This window comes from Pongo pygmaeus, chromosome 2 (assembly GCF_028885625.2).
Source record: "Pongo pygmaeus isolate AG05252 chromosome 2, NHGRI_mPonPyg2-v2.0_pri, whole genome shotgun sequence".
NCBI lineage: Eukaryota > Metazoa > Chordata > Mammalia > Primates > Hominidae > Pongo > Pongo pygmaeus.
Genome location: NC_085930.1, coordinates 29,772,674 through 29,797,880, shown reverse-complemented (window position 1 = coordinate 29,797,880; position 25,207 = coordinate 29,772,674).

Sequence of the window (25,207 nt, the reverse complement as noted above, 5' to 3'; positions counted from 1 at the left end):
ATGATGTGTGCATTCAACTCACAGAGTTGAACCTTCCTTTTCATGGAGCAGTTTGGAAAGAGTCTTTTTGCAGCATCTGCAAGTGGATATTTGGAGCTCTTTCAGGCCTTTGTTAGAAGCGGGAATATCTTCCAATAAAAACTGGACAGAAGCATTCTCAGAAACTGCTTTGTGATGTGTGTGTTCAACTCACAGAGTTGAACCTTTCCTTTGCTAGAGCAGTTATGAAACACTCCTTTTGTAGAATCTGCAAGTGTTCATTTGGAGCGCTTTGAGGCCTATGGTGGAAAAGGAAATATCTTCACATATAAACCAGGCAGAAGCATTCTCAGAAACCTCTTTATGATGTCTGCATTCAACTCAGAGAGATAAGCCTTCCTTTTAACAGAGCAGTTTTGAAACTCTATTTTTGCAGAATCTGCAAGTGGATATTTGGAGACCTTTCAGGCCTTCGTTGGAAACGGGAATATCTTCCCATAAAAACTAAAGAGAAGCGTTCTGTGAAACTGCTTTGTGTAGTATGAATCCAACTCACAGAGTTGAACACTTCCTTTGAAAGAGCTGTTTTGAAACACTCTTTTTGTAGAATCTGCAAGTGTTCATTTGGAGCGCTTTGAGGCCTATAGTGGAAAAGGAAATATCTTCACTTATAAACCAGGGAGAAGCATTCTCAGAAACCTCTTTATGATGTGTGCATTCAGCTCGGAGAGATAAGCCTTCCTTTTGATAGAGCAGTTTTGAAACTGTGTTTCTGCAGAATCTGCAAGTGGTTATTTGGAGCCCTTTCAGGCCTTCGTTGGAAACGGGAATATCTTCCCATAAAAACTAAACAGAAACGTTCTGTGAAACTGCTTTGTGAAGTATGAATCCAACTCACAGAGTTGAACACTTCTTTTGAAAGAGCAGTTTTGAAACACTCTTTTTGTAGAATCTGCAAGTGTTCATTTGGAGCGCTTTGAGGCCTATGGTGGAAAAGGAAATATCTTCACATAAAACCTAGACAGAAGCATTCTTTGAAACTTCTTTATGATGTGTGCATTCAACTCACAGAGTTGAACCTTCCTTTTCATGGAGCAGTTTGGAAAGAGTCTTTTTGCAGCATCTACAAGTGGATATTTGGAGCTCTTTCAGGCCTTTGTTAGAAGCGGGAATATCTTCCAATAAAAACTGGACAGAAGCATTCTCAGAAACTGCTTTGTGATGTGTGTGTTCAACTCACAGAGTTGAACCTTTCCTTTGCTAGAGCAGTTATGAAACACTCTTTTTGTAGAATCTGCAAGTGTTCATTTGGAGCGCCTTGAGGCCTATGGTGGAAAAGGAAATATCTTCACATATAAACCAGGCAGAAGCATTCTCAGAAACCTCTTTATGATGTCTGCATTCAACTCAGAGAGATAAGCCTTCCTTTTGACAGAGCAGTTTTGAAACTCTATTTTTGCAGTATTTGCAAGTGGATATTTGGAGCCCTTTCAGGCCTTCGTTGGAAACGGGAATATCTTCCCATAAAAACTAAACAGAAGCGTTCTGTGAAACTGCTTTGTGTAGTATGAATCCAACTCACAGAGTTGAACACTTCCTTTGAAAGAGCTGTTTTGAAACACTCTTTTTGTAGAATCTGCAAGTGTTCATTTGGAGCGCTTTGAGGCCTATGGTGGAAAAGGAAATATCTTCACTTATAAACCAGGCAGAAGCATTCTCAGAAACCTCTTTATGATGTGTGCATTCAACTCGGAGAGATAAGCCTTCCTTTTGATAGAGCAGTTTTGAAACTGTGTTTTTTGCAGAATCTGCAAGTGGATATTTGGAGTCCTTTCAGGCCTTCGTTGGAAACGGAAATATCTTCCCATAAATACTAAACAGAAGCGTTCTGTGAAACTGCTTTGTGAAGTATGAATCCAACTCACAGAGTTGAACACTTCTTTTGAAAGAGCAGTTTTGAAACACTCTTTTTGTAGAATCTGCAAGTGTTCATTTGGAGCGCTTTGAGGCCTATGGTGGAAAAGGAAATATCTTCACATAAAACCTAGACAGAAGCATTCTTTGAAACTTCTTTATGATGTGTGCATTCATCTCACAGAGTTGAACCTTCCTTTTCATGGAGCAGTTTGGAAAGAGTCTTTTTGCAGCATCTGCAAGTGGATATTTGGAGCTCTTTCAGGCCTTTGTTAGAAGCGGGAATATCTTCCAATAAAAACTGGACAGAAGCATTCTCAGAAACTGCTTTGTGATGTGTGTGTTCAACTCACAGAGTTGAACCTTTCCTTTGCTAGAGCAGTTATGAAACACTCCTTTTGTAGAATCTGCAAGTGTTCATTTGGAGCGCTTTGAGGCCTATGGTGGAAAAGGAAATATCTTCACATATAAACCAGGCAGAAGCATTCTCAGAAAACTCTTTATGATGTCTGCATTCAACTCAGAGAGATAAGCCTTCCTTTTGACAGAGCAGTTTTGAAACTCTATTTTTGCAGAATTTGCAAGTGGATATTTGGAGCCCTTTCAGGCCTTCGTTGGAAACGGGAATATCTTCCCATAAAAACTAAACAGAAGCGTTCTGTGAAACTGCTTTGTGAAGTATGAATCCAACTCACAGAGTTGAAAACTTCTTTTGAAAGAGCAGTTTTGAAACACTCTTTTTGTAGAATCTGCAAGTGTTCATTTGGAGCGCTTTGAGGCCTATGGTGGAAAAGGAAATATCTTCACATAAAACCTAGACAGAAGCATTCTTTGAAACTTCTTTATGATGTGTGCATTCAACTCACAGAGTTGAACCTTCCTTTTCATGGAGCAGTTTGGAAAGAGTCTTTTTGCAGCATCGACAAGTGGATATTTGGAGCTCTTTCAGGCCTTTGTTAGAAGCGGGAATATCTTCCAATAAAAACTGGACAGAAGCATTCTCAGAAACTGCTTTGTGATGTGTGTGTTCAACTCACAGAGTTGAACCTTTCCTTTCCTAGAGCAGTTATGAAACACTCTTTTTGTAGAATCTGCAAGTGTTCATTTGGAGCGCTTTGAGGCCTATGGTGGAAAAGGAAATATCTTCACATAAAACCTAGACAGAAGCATTCTTTGAAACTTCTTTATGATGTGTGCATTCAACTCACAGAGTTGAACCTTCCTTTTCATGGAGCAGTTTGGAAAGAGTCTTTTTGCAGCATCTACAAGTGGATATTTAGAGCTCTTTCAGGCCTTTGTTAGAAGCGGGAATATCTTCCAATAAAAACTGGACAGAAGCATTCTCAGAAACTGCTTTGTGATGTGTGTGTTCAACTCACAGAGTTGAACCTTTCCTTTGCTAGAGCAGATATGAAACACTCTTTTTGTAGAATCTGCAAGTGTTCATTTGGAGCGCTTTGAGGCCTATGGTGGAAAAGGAAATATCTTCACATATAAACCAGGCAGAAGCATTCTCAGAAACCTCTTTATGATGTCTGCATTCAACTCAGAGAGATAAGCCTTCCTTTTGACAGAGCAGTTTTGAAACTCTATTTTTGCAGAATTTGCAAGTGGATATTTGGAGCCCTTTCAGGCCTTCGTTGGAAACGGGAATATCTTCCCATAAAAACTAAACAGAAGCGTTCTGTGAAACTGCTTTGTGTAGTATGAATCCAACTCACAGAGTTGAACACTTCCTTTGAAAGAGCTGTTTTGAAACACTCTTTTTGTAGAATCTGCAAGTGTTCATTTGGAGCGCTTTGAGGCCTATGGTGGAAAAGGAAATATCTTCACTTATAAACCAGGCAGAAGCATTCTCAGAAACCTCTTTATGATGTGTGCATTCAACTCGGAGAGATAAGCCTTCCTTTTGATAGAGCAGTTTTGAAACTGTGTTTTTTGCAGAATCTGCAAGTGGATATTTGGAGTCCTTTCAGGCTATCGTTGGAAATGGAAATATCTTCCCATAAATACTAAACAGAAGCGTTCTGTGAAACTGCTTTGTGAAGTATGAATCCAACTCACAGAGTTGAACACTTCTTTTGAAAGAGCAGTTTTGAAACACTCTTTTTGTAGAATCTGCAAGTGTTCATTTGGAGCGCTTTGAGGCCTATGGTGGAAAAGGAAATATCTTCACATAAAACCTAGACAGAAGCATTCTTTGAAACTTCTTTATGATGTGTGCATTCAACTCACAGAGTTGAACCTTCCTTTTCATGGAGCAGTTTGGAAAGAGTCTTTTTGCAGCATCTGCAAGTGGATATTTGGAGCTCTTTCAGGCCTTTGTTAGAAGCGGGAATATCTTCCAATAAAAACTGGACAGAAGCAATCTCAGAAACTGCTTTGTGATGTGTGTGTTCAACTGACAGAGTTGAACCTTTCCTTTGCTAGAGCAGTTATGAAACACTCCTCTTGTAGAATCTGCAAGTGTTCATTTGGAGCGCTTTGAGGCCTATGGTGGAAAAGGAAATATCTTCACATATAAACCAGGCAGAAGCATTCTCAGAAACCTCTTTATGATGTCTGCATTCAACTCAGAGAGATAAGCCTTCCTTTTAACAGAGCAGTTTTGAAACTCTATTTTTGCAGAATCTGCAAGTGGATATTTGGAGCCCTTTCAGGCCTTCGTTGGAAACGGGAATATCTTCCCATAAAAACTAAAGAGAAGCGTTCTGTGAAACTGCTTTGTGTAGTATGAATCCAACTCACAGAGTTGAACACTTCCTTTGAAAGAGCTGTTTTGAAACACTCTTTTTGTAGAATCTGCAAGTGTTCATTTGGAGCGCTTTGAGGCCTATAGTGGAAAAGGAAATATCTTCACTTATAAACCAGGGAGAAGCATTCTCAGAAACCTCTTTATGATGTGTGCATTCAGCTCGGAGAGATAAGCCTTCCTTTTGATAGAGCAGTTTTGAAACTGTGTTTCTGCAGAATCTGCAAGTGGTTATTTGGAGCCCTTTCAGGCCTTCGTTGGAAACGGGAATATCTTCCCATAAAAACTAAACAGAAGCGTTCTGTGAAACTGCTTTGTGACGTATGAATCCAACTCACAGAGTTGAACACTTCTTTTGAAAGAGTAGTTTTGAAACACTCTTTTTGTAGAATCTGCAAGTGTTCATTTGGAGCGCTTTGAGGCCTATGGTGGAAAAGGAAATATCTTCACATAAAACCTAGACAGAAGCATTCTTTGAAACTTCTTTATGATGTGTGCATTCAACTCACAGAGTTGAACCTTCCTTTTCATGGAGCAGTTTGGAAAGAGTCTTTTTGCAGCATCTACAAGTGGATATTTAGAGCTCTTTCAGGCCTTTGTTAGAAGCGGGAATATCTTCCAATAAAAACTAGACAGAAGCATTCTCAGAAACTGCTTTGTGATGTGTGTGTTCAACTCACAGAGTTGAACCTTTCCTTTGCTAGAGCAGTTATGAAACACTCTTTTTGTAGAATCTGCAAGTGTTCATTTGGAGCGCCTTGAGGCCTATGGTGGAAAAGGAAATATCTTCACATATAAACCAGGCAGAAGCATTCTCAGAAACCTCTTTATGATGTCTGCATTCAACTCAGAGAGATAAGCCTTCCTTTTGACAGAGCAGTTTTGAAACTCTATTTTTGCAGAATTTGCAAGTGGATATTTGGAGCCCTTTCAGGCCTTCGTTGGAAACGGGAATATCTTCCCATAAAAACTAAACAGAAGCGTTCTGTGAAACTGCTTTGTGTAGTATGAATCCAACTCACAGAGTTGAACACTTCCTTTGAAAGAGCTGTTTTGAAACACTCTTTTTGTAGAATCTGCAAGTGTTCATTTGGAGCGCTTTGAGGCCTATGGTGGAAAAGGAAATATCTTCACTTATAAACCAGGCAGAATCATTCTCAGAAACCTCTTTATGATGTGTGCATTCAACTCGGAGAGATAAGCCTTCCTTTTGATAGAGCAGTTTTGAAACTGTGTTTTTGCAGAATCTGCAAGTGGATATTTGGAGTCCTTTCAGGCCTTCGTTGGAAACGGGAATATCTTCCCATAAATACTAAACAGAAGCGTTCTGTGAAACTGCTTTGTGAAGTATGAATCCAACTCACAGAGTTGAACACTTCTTTTGAAAGAGCAGTTTTGAAACACTCTTTTTGTAGAATCTGCAAGTGTTCATTTGGAGCGCTTTGAGGCCTATGGTGGAAAAGGAAATATCTTCACATAAAACCTAGACAGAAGCATTCTTTGAAACTTCTTTATTATGTGTGCATTCATCTCACAGAGTTGAACCTTCCTTTTCATGGAGCAGTTTGGAAAGAGTCTTTTTGCAGCATCTGCAAGTGGATATTTGGAGCTCTTTCAGGCCTTTGTTAGAAGCGGGAATATCTTCCAATAAAAACTGGACAGAAGCATTCTCAGAAACTGCTTTGTGATGTGTGTGTTCAACTCACAGAGTTGAACCTTTCCTTTGCTAGAGCAGTTATGAAACACTCCTTTTGTAGAATCTGCAAGTGTTCATTTGGAGCGCTTTGAGGCCTATGGTGGAAAAGGAAATATCTTCACATATAAACCAGGCAGAAGCATTCTCAGAAACCTCTTTATGATGTCTGCATTCAACTCAGAGAGATAAGCCTTCCTTTTAACAGAGCAGTTTTGAAACTCTATTTTTGCAGAATCTGCAAGTGGATATTTGGAGCCCTTTCAGGACTTCGTTGGAAACGGGAATATCTTCCCATAAAAACTAAAGAGAAGCGTTCTGTGAAACTGCTTTGTGTAGTATGAATCCAACTCACAGAGTTGAACACTTCCTTTGAAAGAGCTGTTTTGAAACACTCTTTTTGTAGAATCTGCAAGTGTTCATTTGGAGCGCTTTGAGGCCTATAGTGGAAAAGGAAATATCTTCACTTATAAACCAGGGAGAAGCATTCTCAGAAACCTCTTTATGATGTGTGCATTCAGCTCGGAGAGATAAGCCTTCCTTTTGATAGAGCAGTTTTGAAACTGTGTTTCTGCAGAATCTGCAAGTGGTTATTTGGAGCCCTTTCAGGCCTTCGTTGGAAACGGGAATATCTTCCCATAAAAACTAAACAGAAACGTTCTGTGAAACTGCTTTGTGAAGTATGAATCCAACTCACAGAGTTGAACACTTCTTTTGAAAGAGCAGTTTTGAAACACTCTTTTTGTAGAATCTGCAAGTGTTCATTTGGAGCGCTTTGAGGCCTATGGTGGAAAAGGAAATATCTTCACATAAAACCTAGACAGAAGCATTCTTTGAAACTTCTTTATGATGTGTGCATTCAACTCACAGAGTTGAACCTTCCTTTTCATGGAGCAGTTTGGAAAGAGTCTTTTTGCAGCATCTACAAGTGGATATTTGGAGCTCTTTCAGGCCTTTGTTAGAAGCGGGAATATCTTCCAATAAAAACTGGACAGAAGCATTCTCAGAAACTGCTTTGTGATGTGTGTGTTCAACTCACAGAGTTGAACCTTTCCTTTGCTAGAGCAGTTATGAAACACTCTTTTTGTAGAATCTGCAAGTGTTCATTTGGAGCGCCTTGAGGCCTATGGTGGAAAAGGAAATATCTTCACATATAAACCAGGCAGAAGCATTCTCAGAAACCTCTTTATGATGTCTGCATTCAACTCAGAGAGATAAGCCTTCCTTTTGACAGAGCAGTTTTGAAACTCTATTTTTGCAGTATTTGCAAGTGGATATTTGGAGCCCTTTCAGGCCTTCGTTGGAAACGGGAATATCTTCCCATAAAAACTAAACAGAAGCGTTCTGTGAAACTGCTTTGTGTAGTATGAATCCAACTCACAGAGTTGAACACTTCCTTTGAAAGAGCTGTTTTGAAACACTCTTTTTGTAGAATCTGCAAGTGTTCATTTGGAGCGCTTTGAGGCCTATGGTGGAAAAGGAAATATCTTCACTTATAAACCAGGCAGAAGCATTCTCAGAAACCTCTTTATGATGTGTGCATTCAACTCGGAGAGATAAGCCTTCCTTTTGATAGAGCAGTTTTGAAACTGTGTTTTTTGCAGAATCTGCAAGTGGATATTTGGAGTCCTTTCAGGCCTTCGTTGGAAACGGAAATATCTTCCCATAAATACTAAACAGAAGCGTTCTGTGAAACTGCTTTGTGAAGTATGAATCCAACTCACAGAGTTGAACACTTCTTTTGAAAGAGCAGTTTTGAAACACTCTTTTTGTAGAATCTGCAAGTGTTCATTTGGAGCGCTTTGAGGCCTATGGTGGAAAAGGAAATATCTTCACATAAAACCTAGACAGAAGCATTCTTTGAAACTTCTTTATGATGTGTGCATTCAACTCACAGAGTTGAACCTTCCTTTTCATGGAGCAGTTTGGAAAGAGTCTTTTTGCAGCATCTGCAAGTGGATATTTGGAGCTCTTTCAGGCCTTTGTTAGAAGCGGGAATATCTTCCAATAAAAACTGGACAGAAGCAATCTCAGAAACTGCTTTGTGATGTGTGTGTTCAACTGACAGAGTTGAACCTTTCCTTTGCTAGAGCAGTTATGAAACACTCCTTTTGTAGAATCTGCAAGTGTTCATTTGGAGCGCTTTGAGGCCTATGGTGGAAAAGGAAATATCTTCACATATAAACCAGGCAGAAGCATTCTCAGAAACCTCTTTATGATGTCTGCATTCAACTCAGAGAGATAAGCCTTCCTTTTAACAGAGCAGTTTTGAAACTCTATTTTTGCAGAATCTGCAAGTGGATATTTGGAGCCCTTTCAGGCCTTCGTTGGAAACGGGAATATCTTCCCATAAAAACTAAAGAGAAGCGTTCTGTGAAACTGCTTTGTGTAGTATGAATCCAACTCACAGAGTTGAACACTTCCTTTGAAAGAGCTGTTTTGAAACACTCTTTTTGTAGAATCTGCAAGTGTTCATTTGGAGAGCTTTGAGGCCTATAGTGGAAAAGGAAATATCTTCACTTATAAACCAGGGAGAAGCATTCTCAGAAACCTCTTTATGATGTGTGCATTCATCTCGGAGAGATAAGCCTTCCTTTTGATAGAGCAGTTTTGAAACTGTGTTTCTGCAGAATCTGCAAGTGGTTATTTGGAGCCCTTTCAGGCCTTCGTTGGAAACGGGAATATCTTCCCATAAAAACTAAACAGAAGCGTTCTGTGAAACTGCTTTGTGACGTATGAATCCAACTCACAGAGTTGAACACTTCTTTTGAAAGAGCAGTTTTGAAACACTCTTTTTGTAGAATCTGCAAGTGTTCATTTGGAGCGCTTTGAGGCCTATGGTGGAAAAGGAAATATCTTCACATAAAACCTAGACAGAAGCATTCTTTGAAACTTCTTTATGATGTGTGCATTCAACTCACAGAGTTGAACCTTCCTTTTCATGGAGCAGTTTGGAAAGAGTCTTTTTGCAGCATCTACAAGTGGATATTTAGAGCTCTTTCAGGCCTTTGTTAGAAGCGGGAATATCTTCCAATAAAAACTGGACAGAAGCATTCTCAGAAACTGCTTTGTGATGTGTGTGTTCAACTCACAGAGTTGAACCTTTCCTTTGCTAGAGCAGTTATGAAACACTCTTTTTGTAGAATCTGCAAGTGTTCATTTGGAGCGCCTTGAGGCCTATGGTGGAAAAGGAAATATCTTCACATATAAACCAGGCAGAAGCATTCTCAGAAACCTCTTTATGATGTCTGCATTCAACTCAGAGAGATAAGCCTTCCTTTTGACAGAGCAGTTTTGAAACTCTATTTTTGCAGAATTTGCAAGTGGATATTTGGAGCCCTTTCAGGCCTTCGTTGGAAACGGGAATATCTTCCCATAAAAACTAAACAGAAGCGTTCTGTGAAACTGCTTTGTGTAGTATGAATCCAACTCACAGAGTTGAACACTTCCTTTGAAAGAGCTGTTTTGAAACACTCTTTTTGTAGAATCTGCAAGTGTTCATTTGGAGCGCTTTGAGGCCTATGGTGGAAAAGGAAATATCTTCACTTATAAACCAGGCAGAAGCATTCTCAGAAACCTCTTTATGATGTGTGCATTCAACTCGGAGAGATAAGCCTTCCTTTTGATAGAGCAGTTTTGAAACTGTGTTTTTGCAGAATCTGCAAGTGGATATTTGGAGTCCTTTCAGGCCTTCGTTGGAAACGGGAATATCTTCCCATAAATACTAAACAGAAGCGTTCTGTGAAACTGCTTTGTGAAGTATGAATCCAACTCACAGAGTTGAACACTTCTTTTGAAAGAGCAGTTTTGAAACACTCTTTTTGAAGAATCTGCAAGTGTTCATTTGGAGCGCTTTGAGGCCTATGGTGGAAAAGGAAATATCTTCACATAAAACCTAGACAGAAGCATTCTTTGAAACTTCTTTATTATGTGTGCATTCATCTCACAGAGTTGAACCTTCCTTTTCATGGAGCAGTTTGGAAAGAGTCTTTTTGCAGCATCTGCAAGTGGATATTTGGAGCTCTTTCAGGCCTTTGTTAGAAGCGGGAATATCTTCCAATAAAAACTGGACAGAAGCATTCTCAGAAACTGCTTTGTGATGTGTGTGTTCAACTCACAGAGTTGAACCTTTCCTTTGCTAGAGCAGTTATGAAACACTCTTTTTGTAGAATCTGCAAGTGTTCATTTGGAGCGCCTTGAGGCCTATGGTGGAAAAGGAAATATCTTCACATATAAACCAGGCAGAAGCATTCTCAGAAACCTCTTTATGATGTCTGCATTCAACTCAGAGAGATAAGCCTTCCTTTTGACAGAGCAGTTTTGAAACTCTATTTTTGCAGAATTTGCAAGTGGATATTTGGAGCCCTTTCAGGCCTTCGTTGGAAACGGGAATATCTTCCCATAAAAACTAAACAGAAGCGTTCTGTGAAACTGCTTTGTGTAGTATGAATCCAACTCACAGAGTTGAACACTTCCTTTGAAAGAGCTGTTTTGAAACACTCTTTTTGTAGAATCTGCAAGTGTTCATTTGGAGCGCTTTGAGGCCTATGGTGGAAAAGGAAATATCTTCACTTATAAACCAGGCAGAAGCATTCTCAGAAACCTCTTTATGATGTGTGCATTCAACTCGGAGAGATAAGCCTTCCTTTTGATAGAGCAGTTTTGAAACTGTGTTTTTGCAGAATCTGCAAGTGGATATTTGGAGTCCTTTCAGGCCTTCGTTGGAAACGGGAATATCTTCCCATAAATACTAAACAGAAGCGTTCTGTGAAACTGCTTTGTGAAGTATGAATCCAACTCACAGAGTTGAACACTTCTTTTGAAAGAGCAGTTTTGAAACACTCTTTTTGTAGAATCTGCAAGTGTTCATTTGGAGCGCTTTGAGGCCTATGGTGGAAAAGGAAATATCTTCACATAAAACCTAGACAGAAGCATTCTTTGAAACTTCTTTATGATGTGTGCATTCATCTCACAGAGTTGAACCTTCCTTTTCATGGAGCAGTTTGGAAAGAGTCCTTTTGCAGCATCTGCAAGTGGATATTTGGAGCTCTTTCAGGCCTTTGTTAGAAGCGGGAATATCTTCCAATAAAAACTGGACAGAAGCATTCTCAGAAACTGCTTTGTGATGTGTGTGTTCAACTCACAGAGTTGAACCTTTCCTTTGCTAGAGCAGTTATGAAACACTCCTTTTGTAGAATCTGCAAGTGTTCATTTGGAGCGCTTTGAGGCCTATGGTGGAAAAGGAAATATCTTCACATATAAACCAGGCAGAAGCATTCTCAGAAACCTCTTTATGATGTCTGCATTCAACTCAGAGAGATAAGCCTTCCTTTTAACAGAGCAGTTTTGAAACTCTATTTTTGCAGAATCTGCAAGTGGATATTTGGAGCCCTTTCAGGACTTCGTTGGAAACGGGAATATCTTCCCATAAAAACTAAAGAGAAGCGTTCTGTGAAACTGCTTTGTGTAGTATGAATCCAACTCACAGAGTTGAACACTTCCTTTGAAAGAGCTGTTTTGAAACACTCTTTTTGTAGAATCTGCAAGTGTTCATTTGGAGCGCTTTGAGGCCTATAGTGGAAAAGGAAATATCTTCACTTATAAACCAGGGAGAAGCATTCTCAGAAACCTCTTTATGATGTGTGCATTCAACTCGGAGAGATAAGCCTTCCTTTTGATAGAGCAGTTTTGAAACTGTGTTTCTGCAGAATCTGCAAGTGGTTATTTGGAGCCCTTTCAGGCCTTCATTGGAAACGGGATTATCTTCCCATAAAAACTAAACAGAAGCGTTCTGTGAAACTGCTTTGTGAAGTATGAATCCACCTCACAGAGTTGAACACTTCTTTTGAAAGAGCAGTTTTGAAACACTCTTTTTGTAGAATCTGCAAGTGTTCATTTGGAGCGCTTTGAGGCCTATGGTGGAAAAGGAAATATCTTCACATAAAACCTAGACAGAAGCATTCTTTGAAACTTCTTTATGATGTGTGCATTCAACTCACAGAGTTGAACCTTCCTTTTCATGGAGCAGTTTGGAAAGAGTCTTTTTGCAGCATCTACAAGTGGATATTTGGAGCTCTTTCAGGCCTTTGTTAGAAGCGGGAATATCTTCCAATAAAAACTGGACAGAAGCATTCTCAGAAACTGCTTTGTGATGTGTGTGTTCAACTCACAGAGTTGAACCTTTCCTTTGCTAGAGCAGTTATGAAACACTCTTTTTGTAGAATCTGCAAGTGTTCATTTGGAGCGCTTTGAGGCCTATGGTGGAAAAGGAAATATCTTCACATATAAACCAGGCAGAAGCATTCTCAGAAACCTCTTTATGATGCCTGCATTCAACTCAGAGAGATAAGCCTTCCTTTTGACAGAGCAGTTTTGAAACTCTATTTTTGCAGAATTTGCAAGTGGATATTTGGAGCCCTTTCAGGCCTTCGTTGGAAACGGGAATATCTTCCCATAAAAACTAAACAGAAGCGTTCTGTGAAACTGCTTTGTGTAGTATGAATCCAACTCACAGAGTTGAACACTTCCTTTGAAAGAGCTGTTTTGAAACACTCTTTTTGTAGAATCTGCAAGTGTTCATTTGGAGCGCTTTGAGGCCTATGGTGGAAAAGGAAATATCTTCACTTATAAACCAGGCAGAAGCATTCTCAGAAACCTCTTTATGATGTGTGCATTCAACTCGGAGAGATAAGCCTTCCTTTTGATAGAGTAGTTTTGAAACTGTGTTTTTGCAGAATCTGCAAGTGGATATTTGGAGTCCTTTCAGGCCTTCGTTGGAAACGGGAATATCTTCCCAGAAATACTAAACAGAAGCGTTCTGTGAAACTGCTTTTTGAAGTATGAATCCACCTCACAGAGTTGAACACTTCTTTTGAAAGAGCAGTTTTGAAACACTCTTTTTGTAGAATCTGCAAGTGTTCATTTGGAGCGCTTTGAGGCCTATGGTGGAAAAGGAAATATCTTCACATAAAACCTAGACAGAAGCATTCTTTGAAACTTCTTTATGATGTGTGCATTCAACTCACAGAGTTGAACCTTCCTTTTCATGGAGCAGTTTGGAAAGAGTCTTTTTGCAGCATCTGCAAGTGGATATTTGGAGCTCTTTCAGGCCTTTGTTAGAAGCGGGAATATCTTCCAATAAAAACTGGACAGAAGCATTCTCAGAAACTGCTTTGTGATGTGTGTGTTCAACTCACAGAGTTGAACCTTTCCTTTGCTAGAGCAGTTATGAAACACTCCTTTTGTAGAATCTGCAAGTGTTCATTTGGAGCGCTTTGAGGCCTATGGTGGAAAAGGAAATATCTTCACATATAAACCAGGCAGAAGCATTCTCAGAAACGTCTTTATGATGTCTGCATTCAACTCAGAGAGATAAGCCTTCCTTTTAACAGAGCAGTTTTGAAACTCTATTTTTGCAGAATCTGCAAGTGGATATTTGGAGACCTTTCAGGCCTTCGTTGGAAACGGGAATATCTTCCCATAAAAACTAAAGAGAAGCGTTCTGTGAAACTGCTTTGTGTAGTATGAATCCAACTCACAGAGTTGAACACTTCCTTTGAAAGAGCTGTTTTGAAACACTCTTTTTGTAGAATCTGCAAGTGTTCATTTGGAGCGCTTTGAGGCCTATAGTGGAAAAGGAAATATCTTCACTTATAAACCAGGGAGAAGCATTCTCAGAAACCTCTTTATGATGTGTGCATTCAGCTCAGAGAGATAAGCCTTCCTTTTGATAGAGCAGTTTTGAAACTGTGTTTCTGCAGAATCTGCAAGTGGTTATTTGGAGCCCTTTCAGGCCTTCGTTGGAAACGGGAATATCTTCCCATAAAAACTAAACAGAAGCGTTCTGTGAAACTGCTTTGTGAAGTATGAATCCAACTCACAGAGTTGAACACTTCTTTTGAAAGAGCAGTTTTGAAACACTCTTTTTGTAGAATCTGCAAGTGTTCATTTGGAGCGCTTTGAGGCCTATGGTGGAAAAGGAAATATCTTCACATAAAACCTAGACAGAAGCATTCTTTGAAACTTCTTTATGATGTGTGCATTCAACTCACAGAGTTGAACCTTCCTTTTCATGGAGCAGTTTGGAAAGAGTCTTTTTGCAGCATCTGCAAGTGGATATTTGGAGCTCTTTCAGGCCTTTGTTAGAAGCGGGAATATCTTCCAATAAAAACTGGACAGAAGCATTCTCAGAAACTGCTTTGTGATGTGTGTGTTCAACTCACAGAGTTGAACCTTTCCTTTGCTAGAGCAGTTATGAAACACTCTTTTTGTAGAATCTGCAAGTGTTCATTTGGAGCGCTTTGAGGCCTATGGTGGAAAAGGAAATATCTTCACATATAAACCAGGCAGAAGCATTCTCAGAAACCTCTTTATGATGTCTGCATTCAACTCAGAGAGATAAGCCTTCCTTTTGACAGAGCAGTTTTGAAACTCTATTTTTGCAGAATTTGCAAGTGGATATTTGGAGCCCTTTCAGGCCTTCGTTGGAAACGGGAATATCTTCCCATAAAAACTAAACAGAAGCGTTCTGTGAAACTGCTTTGTGTAGTATGAATCCAACTCACAGAGTTGAACACTTCCTTTGAAAGAGCTGTTTTGAAACACTCTTTTTGTAGAATCTGCAAGTGTTCATTTGGAGCGCTTTGAGGCCTATGGTGGAAAAGGAAATATCTTAACTTATAAACCAGGCAGAAGCATTCTCAGAAACCTCTTTATGATGTGTGCATTCAACTCGGAGAGATAAGCCTTCCTTTTGATAGAGCAGTTTTGAAACTGTGTTTTTGCAGAATCTGCAAGTGGATATTTGGAGTCCTTTCAGGCCTTCGTTGGAAACGGGAATATCTTCCCATAAATACTAAACAGAAGCGTTCTGTGAAACTGCTTTGTGAAGTATGAATCCAACTCACAGAGTTGAACACTTCTTTTGAAAGAGCAGTTTTGAAACACTCTTTTTGAAGAATCTGCAAGTGTTCATTTGGAGCGCTTTGAGGCCTATGGTGGAAAAGGAAATATCTTCACATAAAACCTAGACAGAAGCATTCTTTGAAACTTCTTTATTATGTGTGCATTCATCTCACAGAGTTGAACCTTCCTTTTCATGGAGCAGTTTGGAAAGAGTCTTTTTGCAGCATCTGCAAGTGGATATTTGGAGCTCTTTCAGGCCTTTGTTAGAAGCGGGAATATCTTCCAATAAAAACTGGACAGAAGCATTCTCAGAAACTGCTTTGTGATGTGTGTGTTCAACTCACAGAGTTGAACCTTTCCTTTGCTAGAGCAGTTATGAAACACTCTTTTTGTAGAATCTGCAAGTGTTCATTTGGAGCGCCTTGAGGCCTATGGTGGAAAAGGAAATATCTTCACATATAAACCAGGCAGAAGCATTCTCAGAAACCTCTTTATGATGTCTGCATTCAACTCAGAGAGATAAGCCTTCCTTTTGACAGAGCAGTTTTGAAACTCTATTTTTGCAGAATTTGCAAGTGGATATTTGGAGCCCTTTCAGGCCTTCGTTGGAAACGGGAATATCTTCCCATAAAAACTAAACAGAAGCGTTCTGTGAAACTGCTTTGTGTAGTATGAATCCAACTCACAGAGTTGAACACTTCCTTTGAAAGAGCTGTTTTGAAACACTCTTTTTGTAGAATCTGCAAGTGTTCATTTGGAGCGCTTTGAGGCCTATGGTGGAAAAGGAAATATCTTCACTTATAAACCAGGCAGAAGCATTCTCAGAAACCTCTTTATGATGTGTGCATTCAACTCGGAGAGATAAGCCTTCCTTTTGATAGAGCAGTTTTGAAACTGTGTTTTTGCAGAATCTGCAAGTGGATATTTGGAGTCCTTTCAGGCCTTCGTTGGAAACGGGAATATCTTCCCATAAATACTAAACAGAAGCGTTCTGTGAAACTGCTTTGTGAAGTATGAATCCAACTCACAGAGTTGAACACTTCTTTTGAAAGAGCAGTTTTGAAACACTCTTTTTGTAGAATCTGCAAGTGTTCATTTGGAGCGCTTTGAGGCCTATGGTGGAAAAGGAAATATCTTCACATAAAACCTAGACAGAAGCATTCTTTGAAACTTCTTTATGATGTGTGCATTCATCTCACAGAGTTGAACCTTCCTTTTCATGGAGCAGTTTGGAAAAAGTCCTTTTGCAGCATCTGCAAGTGGATATTTGGAGCTCTTTCAGGCCTTTGTTAGAAGCGGGAATATCTTCCAATAAAAACTGGACAGAAGCATTCTCAGAAACTGCTTTGTGATGTGTGTGTTCAACTCACAGAGTTGAACCTTTCCTTTGCTAGAGCAGTTATGAAACACTCCTTTTGTAGAATCTGCAAGTGTTCATTTGGAGCGCTTTGAGGCCTATGGTGGAAAAGGAAATATCTTCACATATAAACCAGGCAGAAGCATTCTCAGAAACCTCTTTATGATGTCTGCATTCAACTCAGAGAGATAAGCCTTCCTTTTAACAGAGCAGTTTTGAAACTCTATTTTTGCAGAATCTGCAAGTGGATATTTGGAGCCCTTTCAGGACTTCGTTGGAAACGGGAATATCTTCCCATAAAAACTAAAGAGAAGCGTTCTGTGAAACTGCTTTGTGTAGTATGAATCCAACTCACAGAGTTGAACACTTCCTTTGAAAGAGCTGTTTTGAAACACTCTTTTTGTAGAATCTGCAAGTGTTCATTTGGAGCGCTTTGAGGCCTATAGTGGAAAAGGAAATATCTTCACTTATAAACCAGGGAGAAGCATTCTCAGAAACCTCTTTATGATGTGTGCATTCAACTCGGAGAGATAAGCCTTCCTTTTGATAGAGCAGTTTTGAAACTGTGTTTCTGCAGAATCTGCAAGTGGTTATTTGGAGCCCTTTCAGGCCTTCATTGGAAACGGGATTATCTTCCCATAAAAACTAAACAGAAGCGTTCTGTGAAACTGCTTTGTGAAGTATGAATCCACCTCACAGAGTTGAACACTTCTTTTGAAAGAGCAGTTTTGAAACACTCTTTTTGTAGAATCTGCAAGTGTTCATTTGGAGCGCTTTGAGGCCTATGGTGGAAAAGGAAATATCTTCACATAAAACCTAGACAGAAGCATTCTTTGAAACTTCTTTATGATGTGTGCATTCAACTCACAGAGTTGAACCTTCCTTTTCATGGAGCAGTTTGGAAAGAGTCTTTTTGCAGCATCTACAAGTGGATATTTGGAGCTCTTTCAGGCCTTTGTTAGAAGCGGGAATATCTTCCAATAAAAACTGGACAGAAGCATTCTCAGAAACTGCTTTGTGATGTGTGTGTTCAACTCACAGAGTTGAACCTTTCCTTTGCTAGAGCAGTTATGAAACACTCTTTTTGTAGAATCTGCAAGTGTTCATTTGGAGCGCCTTGAGGCCTATGGTGGAAAAGGAAATATCTTCACATATAAACCAGGCAGAAGCATTCTCAGAAACCTCTTTATGATGTCTGCATTCAACTCAGAGAGATAAGCCTTCCTTTTGACAGAGCAGTTTTGAAACTCTATTTTTGCAGAATTTGCAAGTGGATATTTGGAGCCCTTTCAGGCCTTCGTTGGAAACGGGAATATCTTCCCATAAAAACTAAACAGAAGCGTTCTGTGAAACTGCTTTGTGTAGTATGAATCCAACTCACAGAGTTGAACACTTCCTTTGAAAGAGCTGTTTTGAAACACTCTTTTTGTAGAATCTGCAAGTGTTCATTTGGAGCGCTTTGAGGCCTATGGTGGAAAAGGAAATATCTTCACTTATAAACCAGGCAGAAGCATTCTCAGAAACCTCTTTATGATGTGTGCATTCAACTCGGAGAGATAAGCCTTCCTTTTGATAGAGTAGTTTTGAAACTGTGTTTTTGCAGAATCTGCAAGTGGATATTTGGAGTCCTTTCAGGCCTTCGTTGGAAACGGGAATATCTTCCCAGAAATACTAAACAGAAGCGTTCTGTGAAACTGCTTTTTGAAGTATGAATCCACCTCACAGAGTTGAACACTTCTTTTGAAAGAGCAGTTTTGAAACACTCTTTTTGTAGAATCTGCAAGTGTTCATTTGGAGCGCTTTGAGGCCTATGGTGGAAAAGGAAATATCTTCACATAAAACCTAGACAGAAGCATTCTTTGAAACTTCTTTATGATGTGTGCATTCAACTCACAGAGTTGAACCTTCCTTTTCATGGAGCAGTTTGGAAAGAGTCTTTTTGCAGCATCTGCAAGTGGATATTTGGAGCTCTTTCAGGCCTTTGTTAGAAGCGGGAATATCTTCCAATAAAAACTGGACAGAAGCATTCTCAGAAACTGCTTTGTGATGTGTGTGTTCAACTCACAGAGTTGAACCTTTCCTTTGCTAGAGCAGTTATGAAACACTCTTTTTGTAGAATCTGCAAGTGTTCATTTGGAGCGCTTTGAGGCCTATGGTGGAAAAGGAAATATCTTCACATATAAACCAGGCAGAAGCATTCTCAGAAACCTCTTTATGATGTCTGCATTCAACTCAGAGAGATAAGCCTTCCTTTTGACAGAGCAGTTTTGAAACTCTATTTTTGCAGAATTTGCAAGTGGATATTTGGAGCCCTTTCAGGCCTTCGTTGGAAACGGGAATATCTTCCCATAAAAACTAAACAGAAGCGTTCTGTGAAACTGCTTTGTGTAGTATGAATCCAACTCACAGAGTTGAACACTTCCTTTGAAAGAGCTGTTTTGAAACACTCTTTTTGTAGAATCTGCAAGTGTTCATTTGGAGCGCTTTGAGGCCTATGGTGGAAAAGGAAATATCTTCACTTATAAACCAGGCAGAAGCATTCTCAGAAACCTCTTTATGATGTGTGCATTCAACTCGGAGAGATAAGCCTTCCTTTTGATAGAGCAGTTTTGAAACTGTGTTTTTGCAGAATCTGCAAGTGGATATTTGGAGTCCTTTCAGGCCTTCGTTGGAAACGGGAATATCTTCCCATAAATACTAAACAGAAGCGTTCTGTGAAACTGCTTTGTGAAGTATGAATCCAACTCACAGAGTTGAACACTTCTTTTGAAAGAGCAGTTTTGAAACACTCTTTTTGAAGAATCTGCAAGTGTTCATTTGGAGCGCTTTGAGGCCTATGGTGGAAAAGGAAATATCTTCACATAAAACCTAGACAGAAGCATTCTTTGAAACTTCTTTATTATGTGTGCATTCATCTCACAGAGTTGAACCTTCCTTTTCATGGAGCAGTTTGGAAAGAGTCTTTTTGCAGCATCTGCAAGTGGATATTTGGAGCTCTTTCAGGCCTTTGTTAGAAGCGGGAATATCTTCCAATAAAAACTGGACAGAAGCATTCTCAGAAACTGCTTTGTGATGTGTGTGTTCAACTCACAGAGTTGAACCTTTCCTTTGCTAGAGCAGTTATGAAACACTCTTTTTGTAGAATCTGCAAGTGTTCATTTGGAGCGCCTTGAGGCCTATGGTGGAAAAGGAAATATCTTCACATATAAACCAGGCAGAAGCATTCTCAGAAACCTCTTTATGATGTCTGCATTCAACTCAGAGAGATAAGCCTTCCTTTTGACAGAGCAGTTTTGAAACTCTATTTTTGCAGAATTTGCAAGTGGATATTTGGAGCCCTTTCAGGCCTTCGTTGGAAACGGGAATATCTTCCCATAAAAACTAAACAGAAGCGTTCTGTGAAACTGCTTTGTGTAGTATGAATCCAACTCACAGAGTTGAACACTTCCTTTGAAAGAGCTGTTTTGAAACACTCTTTTTGTAGAATCTGCAAGTGTTCATTTGGAGCGCTTTGAGGCCTATGGTGGAAAAGGAAATATCTTCACTTATAAACCAGGCAGAAGCATTCTCAGAAACCTCTTTATGATGTGTGCATTCAACTCGGAGAGATAAGCCTTCCTTTTGATAGAGCAGTTTTGAAACTGTGTTTTTGCAGAATCTGCAAGTGGATATTTGGAGTCCTTTCAGGCCTTCGTTGGAAACGGGAATATCTTCCCATAAATACTAAACAGAAGCGTTCTGTGAAACTGCTTTGTGAAGTATGAATCCAACTCACAGAGTTGAACACTTCTTTTGAAAGAGCAGTTTTGAAACACTCTTTTTGTAGAATCTGCAAGTGTTCATTTGGAGCGCTTTGAGGCCTATGGTGGAAAAGGAAATATCTTCACATAAAACCTAGACAGAAGCATTCTTTGAAACTTCTTTATGATGTGTGCATTCATCTCACAGAGTTGAACCTTCCTTTTCATGGAGCAGTTTGGAAAAAGTCCTTTTGCAGCATCTGCAAGTGGATATTTGGAGCTCTTTCAGGCCTTTGTTAGAAGCGGGAATATCTTCCAATAAAAACTGGACAGAAGCATTCTCAGAAACTGCTTTGTGATGTGTGTGTTCAACTCACAGAGTTGAACCTTTCCTTTGCTAGAGCAGTTATGAAACACTCCTTTTGTAGAATCTGCAAGTGTTCATTTGGAGCGCTTTGAGGCCTATGGTGGAAAAGGAAATATCTTCACATATAAACCAGGCAGAAGCATTCTCAGAAACCTCTTTATGATGTCTGCATTCAACTCAGAGAGATAAGCCTTCCTTTTAACAGAGCAGTTTTGAAACTCTATTTTTGCAGAATCTGCAAGTGGATATTTGGAGCCCTTTCAGGACTTCGTTGGAAACGGGAATATCTTCCCATAAAAACTAAAGAGAAGCGTTCTGTGAAACTGCTTTGTGTAGTATGAATCCAACTCACAGAGTTGAACACTTCCTTTGAAAGAGCTGTTTTGAAACACTCTTTTTGTAGAATCTGCAAGTGTTCATTTGGAGCGCTTTGAGGCCTATAGTGGAAAAGGAAATATCTTCACTTATAAACCAGGGAGAAGCATTCTCAGAAACCTCTTTATGATGTGTGCATTCAACTCGGAGAGATAAGCCTTCCTTTTGATAGAGCAGTTTTGAAACTGTGTTTCTGCAGAATCTGCAAGTGGTTATTTGGAGCCCTTTCAGGCCTTCATTGGAAACGGGATTATCTTCCCATAAAAACTAAACAGAAGCGTTCTGTGAAACTGCTTTGTGAAGTATGAATCCACCTCACAGAGTTGAACACTTCTTTTGAAAGAGCAGTTTTGAAACACTCTTTTTGTAGAATCTGCAAGTGTTCATTTGGAGCGCTTTGAGGCCTATGGTGGAAAAGGAAATATCTTCACATAAAACCTAGACAGAAGCATTCTTTGAAACTTCTTTATGATGTGTGCATTCAACTCACAGAGTTGAACCTTCCTTTTCATGGAGCAGTTTGGAAAGAGTCTTTTTGCAGCATCTACAAGTGGATATTTGGAGCTCTTTCAGGCCTTTGTTAGAAGCGGGAATATCTTCCAATAAAAACTGGACAGAAGCATTCTCAGAAACTGCTTTGTGATGTGTGTGTTCAACTCACAGAGTTGAACCTTTCCTTTGCTAGAGCAGTTATGAAACACTCTTTTTGTAGAATCTGCAAGTGTTCATTTGGAGCGCCTTGAGGCCTATGGTGGAAAAGGAAATATCTTCACATATAAACCAGGCAGAAGCATTCTCAGAAACCTCTTTATGATGTCTGCATTCAACTCAGAGAGATAAGCCTTCCTTTTGACAGAGCAGTTTTGAAACTCTATTTTTGCAGAATTTGCAAGTGGATATTTGGAGCCCTTTCAGGCCTTCGTTGGAAACGGGAATATCTTCCCATAAAAACTAAACAGAAGCGTTCTGTGAAACTGCTTTGTGTAGTATGAATCCAACTCACAGAGTTGAACACTTCCTTTGAAAGAGCTGTTTTGAAACACTCTTTTTGTAGAATCTGCAAGTGTTCATTTGGAGCGCTTTGAGGCCTATGGTGGAAAAGGAAATATCTTCACTTATAAACCAGGCAGAAGCATTCTCAGAAACCTCTTTATGATGTGTGCATTCAACTCGGAGAGATAAGCCTTCCTTTTGATAGAGTAGTTTTGAAACTGTGTTTTTGCAGAATCTGCAAGTGGATATTTGGAGTCCTTTCAGGCCTTCGTTGGAAACGGGAATATCTTCCCAGAAATACTAAACAGAAGCGTTCTGTGAAACTGCTTTTTGAAGTATGAATCCACCTCACAGAGTTGAACACTTCTTTTGAAAGAGCAGTTTTGAAACACTCTTTTTGTAGAATCTGCAAGTGTTCATTTGGAGCGCTTTGAGGCCTATGGTGGAAAAGGAAATATCTTCACATAAAACCTAGACAGAAGCATTCTTTGAAACTTCTTTATGATGTGTGCATTCAACTCACAGAGTTGAACCTTCCTTTTCATGGAGCAGTTTGGAAAGAGTCTTTTTGCAGCATCTGCAAGTGGATATTTGGAGCTCTTTCAGGCCTTTGTTAGAAGCGGGAATATCTTCCAATAAAAACTGGACAGAAGCATTCTCAGAAACTGCTTTGTGATGTGTGTGTTCAACTCACAGAGTTGAACCTTTCCTTTGCTAGAGCAGTTATGAAACACTCTTTTTGTAGAATCTGCAAGTGTTCATTTGGAGCGCTTTGAGGCCTATGGTGGAAAAGGAAATATCTTCACATATAAACCAGGCAGAAGCATTCTCAGAAACCTCTTTATGATGTCTGCATTCAACTCAGAGAGATAAGCCTTCCTTTTGACAGAGCAGTTTTGAAACTCTATTTTTGCAGAATTTGCAAGTGGATATTTGGAGCCCTTTCAGGCCTTCGTTGGAAACGGGAATATCTTCCCATAAAAACTAAACAGAAGCGTTCTGTGAAACTGCTTTGTGTAGTATGAATCCAACTCACAGAGTTGAACACTTCCTTTGAAAGAGCTGTTTTGAAACACTCTTTTTGTAGAATCTGCAAGTGTTCATTTGGAGCGCTTTGAGGCCTATGGTGGAAAAGGAAATATCTTCACTTATAAACCAGGCAGAAGCATTCTCAGAAACCTCTTTATGATGTGTGCATTCAACTCGGAGAGATAAGCCTTCCTTTTGATAGAGCAGTTTTGAAACTGTGTTTTTGCAGAATCTGCAAGTGGATATTTGGAGTCCTTTCAGGCCTTCGTTGGAAACGGGAATATCTTCCCATAAATACTAAACAGAAGCGTTCTGTGAAACTGCTTTGTGAAGTATGAATCCAACTCACAGAGTTGAACACTTCTTTTGAAAGAGCAGTTTTGAAACACTCTTTTTGAAGAATCTGCAAGTGTTCATTTGGAGCGCTTTGAGGCCTATGGTGGAAAAGGAAATATCTTCACATAAAACCTAGACAGAAGCATTCTTTGAAACTTCTTTATTATGTGTGCATTCATCTCACAGAGTTGAACCTTCCTTTTCATGGAGCAGTTTGGAAAGAGTCTTTTTGCAGCATCTGCAAGTGGATATTTGGAGCTCTTTCAGGCCTTTGTTAGAAGCGGGAATATCTTCCAATAAAAACTGGACAGAAGCATTCTCAGAAACTGCTTTGTGATGTGTGTGTTCAACTCACAGAGTTGAACCTTTCCTTTGCTAGAGCAGTTATGAAACACTCTTTTTGTAGAATCTGCAAGTGTTCATTTGGAGCGCCTTGAGGCCTATGGTGGAAAAGGAAATATCTTCACATATAAACCAGGCAGAAGCATTCTCAGAAACCTCTTTATGATGTCTGCATTCAACTCAGAGAGATAAGCCTTCCTTTTGACAGAGCAGTTTTGAAACTCTATTTTTGCAGAATTTGCAAGTGGATATTTGGAGCCCTTTCAGGCCTTCGTTGGAAACGGGAATATCTTCCCATAAAAACTAAACAGAAGCGTTCTGTGAAACTGCTTTGTGTAGTATGAATCCAACTCACAGAGTTGAACACTTCCTTTGAAAGAGCTGTTTTGAAACACTCTTTTTGTAGAATCTGCAAGTGTTCATTTGGAGCGCTTTGAGGCCTATGGTGGAAAAGGAAATATCTTCACTTATAAACCAGGCAGAAGCATTCTCAGAAACCTCTTTATGATGTGTGCATTCAACTCGGAGAGATAAGCCTTCCTTTTGATAGAGCAGTTTTGAAACTGTGTTTTTGCAGAATCTGCAAGTGGATATTTGGAGTCCTTTCAGGCCTTCGTTGGAAACGGGAATATCTTCCCATAAATACTAAACAGAAGCGTTCTGTGAAACTGCTTTGTGAAGTATGAATCCAACTCACAGAGTTGAACACTTCTTTTGAAAGAGCAGTTTTGAAACACTCTTTTTGTAGAATCTGCAAGTGTTCATTTGGAGCGCTTTGAGGCCTATGGTGGAAAAGGAAATATCTTCACATAAAACCTAGACAGAAGCATTCTTTGAAACTTCTTTATGATGTGTGCATTCATCTCACAGAGTTGAACCTTCCTTTTCATGGAGCAGTTTGGAAAAAGTCCTTTTGCAGCATCTGCAAGTGGATATTTGGAGCTCTTTCAGGCCTTTGTTAGAAGCGGGAATATCTTCCAATAAAAACTGGACAGAAGCATTCTCAGAAACTGCTTTGTGATGTGTGTGTTCAACTCACAGAGTTGAACCTTTCCTTTGCTAGAGCAGTTATGAAACACTCCTTTTGTAGAATCTGCAAGTGTTCATTTGGAGCGCTTTGAGGCCTATGGTGGAAAAGGAAATATCTTCACATATAAACCAGGCAGAAGCATTCTCAGAAACCTCTTTATGATGTCTGCATTCAACTCAGAGAGATAAGCCTTCCTTTTAACAGAGCAGTTTTGAAACTCTATTTTTGCAGAATCTGCAAGTGGATATTTGGAGCCCTTTCAGGACTTCGTTGGAAACGGGAATATCTTCCCATAAAAACTAAAGAGAAGCGTTCTGTGAAACTGCTTTGTGTAGTATGAATCCAACTCACAGAGTTGAACACTTCCTTTGAAAGAGCTGTTTTGAAACACTCTTT